Raw genomic sequence first — 12,386 nt, 5'->3', positions numbered from 1 at the left:
ATAGTGTTCCATGAATAATCGAGGGAAAGATTATACGTATTTCTGTAGCGATGCTTAATATATGTAAATTTAATGTGATATATCTTATTGTTCCATCAATAATCGAGGGAAGTATTATACATTTGCCGGTAGCGATGCTTAAGAAATGGAACTATAATATGGTATACCATATTTAACCATCAATAATAGAGGAAGGATTATACCTTTGTCGATAGTGATGCTTAAGAAATGAAAATTTTATGTGGTATATACCTTATTGTTCCATCAATATTTGAGGGAGGAATTATACGTAATTCTGTTGTGATGCTTAAGAATTGATACTTTAACGTGTTATACCATATTGTTCCATCAACATTCGAAGGAACAATCATACATTTGTTGGTTTTGATGCTTAAGAAATGGAACTTTAATGTGGTATAGCAATACAATATATTCCCATCGGTAATCGAGGGACGGATTATACATATATGTGTAGTGATGCTGAAGAAACAAAACTTTAACATGGTATACAATATTATTCCATCAAAAATCGAGAGAAGGATTATATCATTGTCAGTTGTGATGCTTAAGATATGAAATTTTAATGTGGTATGCCATATACTTTCATCAATAATCGATGAGAGGATTATACAAATGTGCATAGTGTTGGTTGAGAGATGGACTTGAATGTGGCATACCATATTGTTGCATCAATAATCGAGGGAAGTATTCTACATTTGCCGGCATTGATGCTTAAGCAATGGTTTTAATGTGGTATGCCATATTATTTCTTCAATAATCGGGGGAATGATTATAAATCTGCCTATAGTGATGCTTAAAAAGTTTAACTTCAATGTAGATTCCATATTTTTCAATCAATAATTAAGGGGAAAATTATTCATCTGTGGGTAGGGACGCTTAAGAAACAAAACTTTAATAAGCTTGAGAAGTATTATAAATTTGTGGGTAGTGATGCTTAAGAAATAATGTATTAATAACCGAGGGAAAGATTATACATCTGTGGGTCCTATGCTTAAGAATGAAACTTCGATGTGGTATGCAATATTGTTCCTAAAATAACTAAGGGAAGGATTGGAAATTTGTCGATTGTGATGCTTACAAAATGGAATTTTAATAACTGAGGTAAGGATAGTACATCTTTGGGTAGTGATCCTTAAGAAATAGAACTTGTTGAGTTTGATCATTGATACGCTAACAAATATAGTGGTGATTTACGTCGTGCACGATTTTGCCTGTTGAATTCAACTATATTATAATATAGTTATAATATAATAGTTTTCAGTTTTTGTTGTTGATTTATGCTTTTTTGGTTTGCTGATGCGTACGAACATGAACGATAGTTTACGACAGGATAAGAAGATTAAGAGATACGTTACTGAACAACCATTGGGATTACACAATTTGTACAATAGCATCTGATTTGTTCCTTGTGTCACCAAATGCCATAACAAGCGAGCCAATCAAAAAAAAGTTTCGCCTATTGACCCATTTGGTTGAGCCGCAACAGAAGCTTCTGGACGCGTCTTGGAGACGTGACCAGCAGCTGCAAGGGAGCTTCCTGCACGCGTCTGAGACGCGTCTTGAGCACTCGACGTTCGGAGACACCTAGTGCTGGTCCGGTCCAGCACCAGACACGTCTAGGACGCGTTCGGTGCATGGACTAGCGTCCTGGCTCTGGCCAGGACGAGACTAGGCCTTGGTAGGCCTCGGCCAGGACATGCCGGCCCTATGGGCCGTGCCATGTCCTGACTTTGTCCGAGCCCTTGTGTGGGCTTGGCCCGGGACTTGTCTAAGACTTGTCCCGGGCTTTTTCGAGGCTTTTCCAACCAAATAATTCCAAAGTTAATCCGGGCCATCCGGAAGGCCAAAACGGATTTCTCTTTAAATTGATTTATGAAATCATTAAGAATCGAATCAAGTTTTTTCCGATATTGACCCGAGCTTTCTCGAGCCCAAAACAGAGTTTTTCTTAAAGTTGATTTTAAAAATCATAAGAGATAAAACGAGAACGCACCATTAGTCGAATTCTTCGAATTTAGACTTAAGGTCCGTAATGTGACATGGGATGTCAACAAAAGTATCTCCCGGATTAACATGCATATATAATTTTTAGCCTTGATATATTATATGATTGCATGTGATGTGAATGCGGGAAACTAGTATGACCATAGATTTATTTCTTTATTCTTGTTTTAAGCACAGATGGGTGCATGCTTTGTAATTAATTTTAATTTTAAGTTTATACGATCTGCGAATCGTTAGAGTCTTGTAATTAGAGTTTAGGGTCTATGAGTCCATTGAAAAGCTCAAGGATGAAATCTAAAGGCGAGTGGGACAATTCAATGGAGGTTCAAAGATGGCTATCTAAGACGAACCGAAAGGCGAAACAAGAAGAAAATCAAAGGAGATTAGATATTCTAGCTTAGGGGTTATACTAGGATCCATGTCTGCTTGGTTTACTTTCTCGCGAGCATTTTACTTACTTATTTACGCTTTATGTCGAGGATGTTAGTTAGGATAAATAGTTCACTATAACAAACGCCAGACTAGCGTAAAAGTCCCCAAAACGTAATCTTGAGTAATCGCCTATCCAGATTAAGACACTCGTTGAGCCCTTGTTCGAGGAAGGTGGGTCGGCCTTTGCAGAGTACCTCCTCTACCTTGGGAAAATGCGGGTAGGTCTAGAGAAGAGGCCTACACGTCTAAATGATTCTATTCAACGAGATCAGCAAGAGAGTCTTGGATACTCGAGGCAAAAGGATAGATTAGTCATCTATAAACCAAGAGTCATAAGGTATGATCAGTGAAATAGTTCACTCACCCGGAACGACGGAGTCAAAGGGTGGGGCCTTCATCCGCTTTACTCCGAAGAACTGGGATCTTGGAATCACTTATTCAATCGGGGGCGATTTTATTGAATAATGTGGGAAAAACGATAACGAGTTTTAAAACTTTGCCATTTTTTTATTTAGTTTTAAGATGACATAAACGAGTTCAACTCTGAATCACACCCAAGGGAGGTGTTGATCAACTTCCTAGAATGGAAGAATAAATCGAGAATGGTTCTCAGATTTAAAAGGAAAGCGTACTAGAATACCCAATCCCAATGTTGACTCATACCAAAGAAGGTCAAAAGCTATTTGCAAGCAATCGTATAACATTCTCTTTGGAAGAGTAATGGATGCTAGCATAACCATTAAGACAAACTGAGGAGGAAATTGCTACAGAAATCATAAATGGGGAGGTACAAGACCTCCAAGGCAATCTGAAAGTCATTTTAAGGGAAGACAACTAAATACGTCTATCACCCAATTCAATATCGATTGAACAAAGATAAGACCTTAGATGAGTCACACAGGTTGTTACGAACAAACTGAGCAGAACATACGGGAATATCCAGTCTAAGAGAGGTTCTTGAGATTTGTTACAAGGAATCTAAGAAAGAGTCCTTGAGATTCAAAAGGGCAAAGGATCAGTCAAGTGAGACAAACATTTGATCAAAGAAAAGCAGTTGCCGAGTACATGATCAAGAGTATTCCTCATTACTGTGAATGTTTCCAAACAATGGCTAGACCATTTAAATGGAAACAATGTCGTATGTAGTACACATCAATAACGGCAGTGAAAAATATATGTAGTGTACATCAATATAATTTGGGACTTACTTGACTACATAAAGTTTGAGGTTCTTTCTGAAAATTTGAATAGAACGACAACTGGCAGTTGGTATCCATTGAACTACGAATGATGGTTGACGGTATCGATTGGATAATGGGTCAGAGTTGGTGTCCATTGGACTATGAATGATGGTTGGGAGTTGGTATACCATTGGACTATAAGCTTTAGCAGAAGCCAAGTGAGTATAATGCTTCAAAGCTTTTCTCTCTTGTATCCTCAAACTGCCACTTTGGGGATCAGTCTGGAGAGCCTCCTGGACCCCCTCCAGCTCAACTTTAGCCTGCTCCACCTTAGTAGGCATATCCAAAAATCTATCTTTCTTCCATTGGATAAGCCTAGCTTTAACTGCTTTCAACTTAGTAACAAGCCTAAACATAGGGTTACCCTGAACACTTTCATTCCAAACCTCCTGAATCATGTCCATAAACCCAGGCTCCTCCACCCAGCAGTTAAAGAATTTGAAGGGCCTTCTACCCCTAGGTTGGGAACCAAACAAGGAAACCACTGCAGGAGAATGATCAGATGAACCTGGTTGAAGAAATTCAGTCCTAACATCTGGGAACAGAAGCAAAAAACTCCATATTCTGCAACACCCTGTCCAGCTTAGCACATATACTATGCTCTCCCTCTTGTTTATTAGACCAGGTGAAGAAACAGCCAGTGAAGGGGCAGTCAAACATCTGGGAGGCTTGAACACAATTGGCAAAGTCTGAGAAATTTTCAAACCTGATAGAGTTACCTCCACATTTCTCTTCAGCAGCTAGAACAACATTAAAATCTCCCACTACCAACCAAGGCATGTCAAAATTGAAAGCAAGCCTCTCCAAATCCCTCCATAACTCCATTCTCTCATTTCTATAATTCTTAGCATACACCACACCCAGCATAAACCTCCTACCATCAGCCAAATCGACAAAAGCACCAATCATCTGAGCTGAGCTGAAAACCAAAGAGACATTGACTTGGTGAGGATCCCACCCCAGCCAAATCCTGCCCCCAGCATCAACATCATTGTTATCAACGAAAGTCCAAAAAGGACTAATGCTCCTCTGCACCTTGAGCTTATTTCCTGGAGCAACTCTTGTCTCCACCAAACCACACAAACTCAACTTGTTAATTCTAATGAGGTCCCTGACCTCCTTTATCCTGAGGGAGTTGTTCAACCCCCTCACATTCTAGCAGGCAAGCTTATTCATTAGAGTCATCAGGGAGGGAGCTCCCATCCAACAGTAAATTACTTGCATCATCTGAAAATGAACCACCAACACTTCTTAAAGTTTGCCCAACAACACTGAGGGTAGCTAATTTACTTGCTATACTCACTGCAGCAGTGTTCTGATCCCCACTACCACCTGTTGTGAACACCATACTATCTTCTGGCCTAAGCAGTTGGCACCCTTTCCTGGCCAAGGACTGCCCAGGTCAAAACCAGCACAGTGTCTCTTAAACACAACTCTGCCTTTTTTTTATTTGCATAAATCAGCAGGCTTTAAGGGACCTGAACCCAGGAGAAACACAGAAGCAAAAAGAAAACTAAAACAAACCCAGGTGGGTCATCAGGCATACCCAATGATACCACATACACATAGTCCAAAACAGTAAAAACCAGAGTTTATCTCACTCTCTGTCTAACAATGCCAAGCTTCTCCTCCTGAATCAGCTTCTGCAACTCTGGCGCAAGATCAAGTGGCCCAAGTTCTTCCTCACCCTGAATAGGTATAGTACTAGCCAAGAGGTCAGCAACTTGGTTAGTCTCTCTGAACACATGAACTACCCTGCAAGCAGCAAACTGTTGCAAGGCTTTCCTGATCTCCAAAACAAGGAACCTGGATTGCCAAGGAGGCACTAAACCACTGCTAGACAACAGGGAACAAGCTACTTGAGAATCAGTGGCAACAATAAGTTTACTAATCCCATGCCTAACTGCAAGAGACAGACCCTTCTGAATACCCTGGAGCTCATGATGTAATACAGAAACAAACTTAGCTGCACCTCTAGCTGCTATAATCACATCTCCCATATGGTTGCGTAAGACACAACCATAACCAGCAGAATCTTTACAGAAGGACCATCTGAATTGAGCATAATATACCTTAGGTCAGGTTTTAACCATTCACACAAAGTGATTCTAACCACAGCAAACTCAAATTCCAGATTCAAGTTCAGAGCCACCTTCCTATCCTAGGACAATCCTTAGCCTTCACTTTAAGATTGGTGCATTTCAACCTAACATCAGTGACAATTCTTCTAACAATGTCTGACCCAAGTTCAGATGTATTAGAAAAGATCCTTCTATTCCTTTCTAACCAGACATGGTAGACAAATGCATTAAAAGCAAGCTTACCAATCACAGTCACAATGTCCTGCCCCTTAAAGAAATTCACAAGCCACTCCACCTCCTGATCCCAAGCCATCATAGAAAATTTATGAGCATCAAGGAGCCTCAAGATAGCAATCCAGACAGTTTTAGAAAAACTGCACTCAAAAAATAGATGATGAACATCTTCATTACCCCTCCCACACAACACACAAGTAGCATCAGACAGAAACCCCCACTTGACAAGCTTATCTTTAGTCTTCAAAGCCTTCCTCATAGCCAACCAAGTGATAAAACTGTGTTTAGGAATATGATGTGAAAACCAGACAATAGTATGCCAATTAACCACCTCACTGGCATGTCTAAGAGCAGCATAAGTTTCCTTCATAGTATACACCCCTGATTTCCCAGCAGTCCAGACTCTTTCATTCATGTAGCCATCATGTATATCAACCTCATGAAGCCTATCCTCTATATCTATGAGAGCACCTTGAATCATGGGAGGAACAGCCCACTTACCATCAGCAATACAAACACTACCTTAGCTGCACTATGAAGCCTACTATTAAATTTAAAAAAGCTGCTCAAATAAGGATAGAGAACTCCCATGGGGTGCCATATATCAAACCAGAACTCAGTAGTAGCACCATCACCCACTAAAACTCTAGCCATCTTTGCACCCTGCTCCCTGCACTTCAAAATACATCTCCAACTCCAAGAGGCTGTTTGAGGAATCTCCATAGACCAAAAACACTTACCTGCAATCAAGTTAGCTTTCACCCAAGACACCCAGAGAGTATCTTTACCAATAAACAACTCCCAAATATGCCTAAGATTAGCTGCAGTATTCAAAGCCACCAAATCCTTCAAATTAAGCCCCCCTCATTATGAGGTAGACACACAATCTCACCTCTAACAGCAGCTCTCTTTGACTTCACCTCAGTACCAGCCCATAAGAAATTTTTAATAATAGAACCCAGCTCCTTAAACACCCTCATAGGTAGAACAAAGGAACTGATCCAAAAAAGAATCATACCATTTATCACAGAGCCAATAAGAGTAACCCTGCCAGCATAAGAAGGAAATTTGCATTTCCATGACTTTACATTTTTCACAACCTTATCAATAAGAGGTTGACAGTCAGCATAGGTCAATCTAGAAGATAGAAGAGGAAGGCCCAAGTATCTAACAGGTAAGGCTGCAACATCAAAACCAAGTAGAGTCTTAATCAGGTGCAAAGTACCCATCATTAATCCCAGCAGCAAAGATGGAGCTCTTTATTTTGTTGGCCTTCAGACCAATGCAAGAAGAAAATTGCTTGCCAAAGCAGCAGCAGACTCCACATCACCCTTTAGGAAAACCAAGAGATCATCTGCAAAACTAAGATGAGTAATAACAGGGTTAAAACATTTAGGATGCAAGTGCAACCTGCCTTCCTGGACCATGTGGAGCAAGAAGACATTAAGAACTTCCATAACCATCACAAAGAGATATGGAGACATAGGACACCCTTGCCTCAACCCCCTCTGCCCCTTGAAATAGCCATAAGAACTGTCATTCACCATAATAGAGAACCTGGGAGTGGACACACAAATCTTAACTTAATGAACAAATCTGTCAGGAAAACCAAAAAGCTGCATGATCTTGAAAAGAGCCTCCCATTCAATAGTATCATAAGCCTTCTGTAGGTCAATTTTAACAGCACATCAAACCAAAAATAACTCTCTTCATTCTTAAGGTCAAAATCTTAGTAATGCACTTATATAAGACATTACAACAAGAAATGGGCCTAAAATCAGTAACCCTAGAGGCATTAGGAATCTTAGGAACCAAAGTAACCAAGGTAGAGTTAACTTCCCCTAGCAATCTGCCAGAAGAAAAGAACCTGGAAACTGCAGCACAAAAATCGTCTTCCACAATATCCCAACAGAACTTAAAGAAGAAAGAAGAGAATCCATCAGGACCAGGAGCCTTATCAGAGCCAATGGTAGACAAAGCAAACACTATCTCTTCCCTGGTAACTTTGCTCATTAACCCCTCAGCCTGCTCCTCAGACAACACCTGAGCAAAGCAAACACCCTCAAGCTTGGAAACAAAATCACCCTCAACAGAATACCCAAACATGTTCTTATAGAAATCAACACACTCCTTAGCCACCTCTTGACAACTTACTACTTTCTCACCCTCCCCATTATAAAGAAATGGTATGTTATTCCTAGACCTCCTCTCCTTCAAAGAACAATGAAAGAACTTGGTAGTACCATCCCCAAGTTGAATCTTCTGAACTCTAGACTTTTGTTTAAGCATAGCCTCTTCAGTCCTGGCTAAGCTCACATACTTGACCACTGCCTCTCTTTCAGCTTCCCTCACATAAGAATCTCTAGGATCAGAGTAGAGCATACTCTGATAAAATTCCATAGACTCCCTGGCTTCTTGGACTTGCAAAGAGAAATTATGAAATCTATTCCTCTTCCAATCATTAAGAGAGGCTTTCACCTTCTTTAACTTACTCACCAACCTATACATGGGGTTCCCCATAACCTCCAAACTCCAAGCTTCTTTCACCAACTCTAGGAAACCATCCTCCTCAGTCCAGCAATTAAAAAACTTGAAGGGTCTAGGCCCAACTCCACCATTCTCAAAGAAAGAAACCACACAAGGACAATGGTCAGACACACCATGGTTAAGAAACTCAGCCCTTGCATTAGGAAAAGTAGAAACCCATTCAATATTAGCCAGAGCTCTATCAAGCTTCTCACCTATAAAACTCTCACCCTGTTGCCCATTGGACCATGTAAGAAAGTGGCCAGAATATGAGCAATCAAACAATTGAGCATCCCACAGACAATCTCTAAAATCCACCACATCACAAGGCCTAACAGCATTCCCACCCATCTTCTCTTCAGAGGTAAGGACAGTGTTAAAGTCCCCCAAGACCAACCAAGGCTTATCATGATTCACAGCCACCATTTGAAGGAGTTGAAGGAGATGTCCTTCGACCAAGGTGACAATGCGAACAATTTGTCGGATAGGACAATTGATGTGGAAGATCATCAAGTCCGATTGATTTAGGGATCGTAGAGTTGTAGCTAGAGACCAACTACGATCGTCGAATTACGAAGTAATTCGCGGCTAACTTCGATCGGATCCTACAACGGGTTACACATAAGAGTGTCAAATTGATCTAGGATATGACTAGTGGGAGTGAGATATAATCATGGGAGTGTCCCATAAACATATCTCATAGGCCTAAAAAGGAATTAGGCAAAGATAGTACAAAAAGGCCAAAAACAGGGTTTTTGGGCCTTAGCCGATTCGGGCACTTTTAGGGCTCAGATTGGGCTGATTTTTGGAGGGACGTTTCCTTATGTTATGAACATTAAATCTGCCAATTTTGGCTGGGTTTGGACGTCATCTCCTTAGGGAATTGAGAAAATATCAATAGTTGCTATTTCGACTATTTCCCTAAATCTTATTCTAAAGGGTGTTTTGGGAAACCTAAAAGGAGGTGGATTCTTATTAGGGTTCTATATAAACACTCTTAGGGCAGAGAATAAGGTGTGGAATTTCTCTCTAAGCTTTCTTACTCTACCACATCAAGTAGAGAGGAGAAAGTGAGCTAATTCCCATTACTATCAATCTAATTCCCACAATCTTCTCCTAGATACACCATCATTATGAGCATAAACAAAGCTCAAAAGAAACTCTCTACCATCCCTCAACTGAACCATAGCAGTAATCATCTGATCAGACAGGGAAAGAACAAAAAGACTAAGCTAGGAACTATCCCACATCAACCAAATTCTCCAAAACCTATCCCACTCATGATTAGTTACCCACTCCCAAGAAGGCATCAACCTCCTTCTAATAACATCCTTATTCTCAACAGCAACATGAGTTTCAAGAATCCCACACACATACATTAAACTTCCTGACTAACTGAATGATTTCCTTTGCTTTGAAGGTATCATTCAACCCTCTTATGTTCCAACAAGCTAAACTATCCATTAGAACCACCAGTAGAGGAAGTTCTACCCTTACCCCTATTAGCTCTCTTACTACCACTAACTCTGGCCTCAAAAACTTTGATTCCACTTTCCACCAAAGTACCCTCAGCAGCCACCCCAACAGCAAAACCCTCTGCACTACTACCCCCTACCAGATGGTTGAACCTAGCCTCAGAAGACTCAGTCTCACCCTTCACAGAAAGAGGAACTATAGCAAGAGCACACTCAGAATTACTCAATAAATCATCAGCCCTGCCCACATTATTATCAACAGTAGCAGAAGAACAAGAATCAAACACTACCTTAGCATTCTCAAGACTCCTCCTGTCCATGGCCTTCCTCTTCCCAGTATTCCTAGCCTTAACTTCTGTCCACCCCTCATCAGCCATAGTAGCATCATTGAGACAAGACTCTATGTTGGGTTCTGTGACTTCATCAGCCATAGCATCACCTCCCTTGTCCACTGACCCAACAGGCTCAGGAACCTTAGCTTTAGGCCTCCATTCTTGTTGCACCACAGGAGTACTCCTAGGGCACTTAGCATTAGAATGACCAAGAGACACACAAGAAGTACAGAAAACAGGCTTCCAACTATACTCAATCAAAACATCCACATCTTTCACCCCATTCAAAAATACAAGAATGGTTGTAGGTAGCTCCTTATCCAATGTAATCTCCACACATACTCTAGCATAGGCCATTCTAGATTGTGTAGCAAAGGTCTCATCCAGAAATAAAGGTTTCCCAACCCAGCTAGCAAGAGATTGTAGCCCCTCCTCATCCCATAAGACAATAGGCACATTCCTAAGATTAATCCACACAGGGACAGACTTGAAACTAGCCATTTCCCTCTCAATATTTAAACTTCATGGTCTAGTAACAAAAATTCTATTGGCAATAGTAATAGGCTCATGCTCTAGAATAACAGCCCTATCCTCAGGAAGGTCAGGTTTGACAATGAACACACTATCTCCATGGAGAGTAATGGATACAGCCCCTTTTGACTTCCAAATTCTCAAAAGATTTCTCCTAGCTAACTCAAAAGGCAGCTTACCACCAAGAAAACATCCTACAACCCACTGTTCACACTCAGAGATCCTATGTTGAAGCTTATCAGTCACAAAGTTAACTCCCTGGACATCATTAATAGCAACAGGAGGAATGTAAGATAGTGGTTTCCTACCTGCTGAAAACCTTTGATGAAAGAGGCTAGCCCAATTAATAGCTCCACTCGAACCAGTGTCTCTTTGGTTTGAAGGAACCTCTGAGTGTGGCATTTCCTCAGTCACCTAGCCTGCAGCAACCTCTGTAGCCATTCCAGCACGACCCCTCACACTATTACCCTTCATCTCAGGTAAATTCATCGAGTTAACCACCCTCGAAGGCTCCCATACACGACCCAGCTTACCTCCATCATCAGAGAAAACTTTTCGTGCATCCATCAAGAACTTAGAACCTGATTCCCTCTCACTCAACAACAGTTTCGAGGAAGCTTCAGAACCCAGTCCCAAAGCTCCATCACCAGAAGTGTGGAGAGGAACATTCGCCCCTTTTGCCGCCAGATCCACTTAACAGAGAGAATCAACGTAAAATGAGCTATCAGAGAAGAAAGAATCGCAAACATAAAAGAGAGAAAAGGAAAAAAGCAAAATTGTCCAAGAAAAATGGAGCACCACCAGGCAACCGCCGCCAAAACCCTAAAATCAACACAACTCTGCCTTGCTCCCTCTTGTGGGAGTAAAAAAGTTGCTGTTCAGAGGTCTATTAATCCTTTTTGGGAGTATCTAGATACTTATTCAGCTGGTGGTGGAGGTAGAATTTGGGTTGCCTGGGATGCTAATATGTTGAAAGTGAGTCTTGTGTTTTGTTCTGATCAGATTTTGGCCACTAGGGTAATCACTCATGAGTCCAAAGTGTTTATGCTTGCTATTGCTTATGGGCATAACACTAGGCACTAGAGGTGTGAACTATGGCATGATATGAGGATGTTGGTTAGTAGGTTCCCTGGCCCTTGGTCTTTTATGGGTGATTTCAACTCTATTCTTAAAGTTGATTTCAACGAAAGTCCAAAAAGGACTAATGCTCCTCTGCACCTTGAGCTTATTTCCTGGAGCAACTCTTGTCTCCATCAAACCACACAAACTCAACTTGTTAATTCTAATGAGGTCCCTGACCTCCTTTATCCTGAGGGAGCTGTTAAACCCCCTCACATTCCAGCAGGCAAGCTTATTCATTAGAGTCATCGGGGAGGGAGCTCCCATCCAATAGTAAATTACTTGCAGCATCTGAAAATAAACCACCAACACTTCTTAAAGTTTGCCCAACAACACTGAGGGTAGCTAATTTACTTGTTATACTCACTGCAGCACTGCTCTGATCCCCAC

The sequence above is a fragment of the Eschscholzia californica genome, unplaced genomic scaffold (assembly GCF_041429995.1).
Source record: "Eschscholzia californica isolate CP2 unplaced genomic scaffold, dmEscCali1.0.p SCAF_3, whole genome shotgun sequence".
Taxonomy (NCBI): Eukaryota; Viridiplantae; Streptophyta; class Magnoliopsida; order Ranunculales; family Papaveraceae; genus Eschscholzia; species Eschscholzia californica.
The sequence above is the reverse complement of the archived record's forward strand: the minus strand, read 5'-3'. Positions refer to the sequence as shown.